Below are 3,393 nucleotides of genomic sequence, written 5' to 3' on the forward strand. Positions count from 1 at the left end.
GAATCATGAATAGATAATTTGGATTAGTATTAAACACCAAAGAGCGTATGATATCCCTAAAAAAGAATATCTACAGATTTCGCGTATGAAACAAAATTACACATATAATCTTCGAAAAAGCTAGAGACGATATTGAGTGAAAAACCATTCTGCTATGAATATGCGTTTGACATGTATATACTAAGTTCTAAGGGATTTTTGTAAGGATTGATTTTCTGATCTACCGATGGACCCTCACTTTTGGGAGCCAAGGTACAAAATAGTTCAGTTGTTCAGGAACTTGGCCCACAACCATAAATTCAGATTGAGCGTCCAAGAAAGAGTCTTGTTTTGCCTTGCAGAAGGAACCCAAATGTTACACTTTTTTTAATGACCTTGATCATGCTGAAAGGACTTTGAACTCTTAAGGGGGAAAAAAGCAAATCAATGAAACAATTTATTTCACTGCAGTCTGGAGGTCAATAGCGGTCGGCTCCCCATATAAAGTTCCTGTATCATTGACACATACACACTTATTGCGACACTCTAAATCGTGAGCGGAACGTTTTGATCTTAGACGATCACTTCACGGAAGGACGGCCAAGGCACTCTCTTACGCAAAAAGGTCAAGCGTTCACTTGCGATGACGACAATATTGTTATAGCATCTCCAGGCAAAGGGGAAAACAGTTCACGAACCTTTGGAATACCCCAGCAGTGTCGTAATTACTTGCGAGTTCGGTCCCACCGAAGTCTTCATCGTCAGAGAACCGAAACTCTTGAGACATTTAGCAATACACGTATCCTTCTTCAAACAATATAGGGATCGAGCTACCATAACTGCACGTGCTGTACAGAAATCCCAACTTAAGATCCTTGAAAAACTGTATACTATCAGGCCAAGTAACTAGAAAACTAGTTTTAGACCAGTTTCAGTGTACATAGTTTCTCCTTTAATTATGAACGCACTTTCGGAAATCTCTTGACTTGGAATGATTTCTTTTCATTCACTTTACAAGAAGTCAGTGATGAGGAGGCCGGGGGGGGGGGGCGCTTCGAGCTCGAGCAAAAATTGTTATTTACAGTTCTTAGGAGCTGGGATTTTTGCATGAAAAGATTTTTTGATTGTTGATGTTTTGATGTATTGCAAGGATTTTTTTTATCTCAATATTTCTGCCAAACCCCCTCCCCCCCCCCCCTGGGTTAACCTTAAAAAACCTTGGTGATTTTGTTTTCTTGGGTTTTTGTTGGGTTTGTTTTATTTTGTTTTGGGTTTTTTTGTGGGGGAGGGAGGTTCACATTGTAGTTTGCACCCTTCTTCTTGTTAAGTGAATGAAAAGAATTAATTCCAAGTTAAGAGATTTCCAAAAGTGCGTTTAATATATTGAAAGACCCCTAAGAAAAGACAATCGGTTACTACTTTGCTTGAACCACTCTCAAGGTTTGTTGCGTAAAGTTTGGGGGAAGAAGCACTCAGAAATTAATTTAAAACGTCACCCAGTAAGCCTCCATAAGCTTTGGCGAGGAGTGTGCTAAATGCCGGAAAATCCACATGCAAACTTCAATCTCCAGATGCACAATTTAATCAAAACCGTAGTGCTGTGAATCTAATGTGGATTAAATTGTTTTATTGATAAACGTAAGAGGTATATCAAGAACGAATAGTAAGCTTGTGTTTTAGCTTAACGTCTGTTTTTCGGGGTATATTTTGTTTGTTGCTGGGGCAATTTTGCTTTTAAGTGCAAGTGCGTTATTTTTTTTCTAACCAGGACACTATCTTTATTGAACGCATGTTTTGAGAACCTTCCCTGCAAAAAGAAATGTGTTCACTATAAAAATAGTTTCTTGTAACAAGTTTTTCCACTAAAAAGTGTCATTGGTTAGCTGTGACGTAGCCAAATGCGTGCGATATGCAAAATGTGTGTGAGAAACGGGAAGTGATGTGAACAATCCCGTTTTTAGTGTGACGGAGATTTATAGTATTCTATAGATCTATACATTTATGAAAAGTTTGTAAATCCAGCCTACATTGTTGTGGAAAAATATGATTAAGTCAAGACAAATTGTTACAAACTCCTTCACAAAGTATGTTCACTGGTTCATCCGTTAAAGAAACATTAGATAAGTTGAGCCACGAATTTTTGACCGCACTATAGTGACGTGTAACCCACCGGCCTACGTGCTTGTTCTCACTTGGCGGACCAAAAACGTCTTGATTGATATCGCAATGGGTTATAGGGCGTAAGTGTCTGTAAAGAGTAACATGTAACGTTTGGGAAAGTAGCCTATGGCAATCGTGCCATTTTTTTCCGCTCCGAGTGTCGAATGGTTTGGGGGGAAAAGGGGGGGGGGACAGTGGAATACTTGCTTGACATTATGGTCATTTAAGTTTTTATGTCAGTGTTGAATTGTTTGTTTGTTTGTTTATTTGTTGTTGTTTTTTCTTTGCTGTTGTTTTCGTTGTTGTCGTTGTTGTTGTTGCTGCTGTTGATGTTGTCGTTATTGTCGCTGCTGCTTTTGTTGTTTCTTTTGTTCTTTAAGTTGTTGCTTTATTTTGATACCGATTTTCTTTTGGCCGTTATAATTGACATCATTGTTTCATGAACAGAAACAAATGTCATATGGAATGAAATTATAGAAGTGAAAAGAAAGGACAACAAACGGTATGTACAGAGAGTAAAATATTATCAGGAAGCACGTATGACGCAATGCTACTAGGCTCATGGTTGGTTATGGACTAGAAAATAAACTATCAGATGGATTGACAGACAAATACGTAGATCTATCTTTTCCTACAACACTCATTTTTTTAAAGTTGGATCAAAAGTGTCGATCTTCCATCCAACGGTTTAAGAAACTCTTTTCTGTTTGTCCTTTGATTTCTGTTGTTGTTGTTGTTAAATTAATCTTATGCCTTCACCCCGGTCCTAATTCAAAGAGATATAACCTAATATCTTTTGGTCTACTGTGCTTACAAGATTTACTTCCCTTAGCAAACCTGGACAAGGACGCAAACAACACTGAGTCTCTCCGTTGGCTCTGTTAGCAACATGATGGACTGTGGCGAGAACAAACTTGGTTCTCATCCCTCACCCGACAGAACTGGATTGTTTTAGAAGCTTTTCCTGGCCTTTAACACACGTGACTCGGCCATTTTGAAGATGTGCATTAAATCGGAGATCCTGTCTTTTTGGTAGCTTTCCATAAGTTGTGCGAACTGTCTTTCACGTCCTTAATACCATGTTCAATTTGCTGAGGATACCCCAGTATATCTCCTAGATCTAGTAGTAATTCGCCAGACCTGTAAAGTTGTAAATCATGCGATACGAAAATGTATTTCCTACGTACGTGGTGAAACACGCAGATGCTCCAGAAAAAAACTCAGAGGAATTTTGTTAATGGTGTCAAAATGTTT

This window comes from Aplysia californica, unplaced genomic scaffold (genome assembly GCF_000002075.1).
Source record: "Aplysia californica isolate F4 #8 unplaced genomic scaffold, AplCal3.0 scaffold00558, whole genome shotgun sequence".
Taxonomy (NCBI): domain Eukaryota; kingdom Metazoa; phylum Mollusca; class Gastropoda; order Aplysiida; family Aplysiidae; genus Aplysia; species Aplysia californica.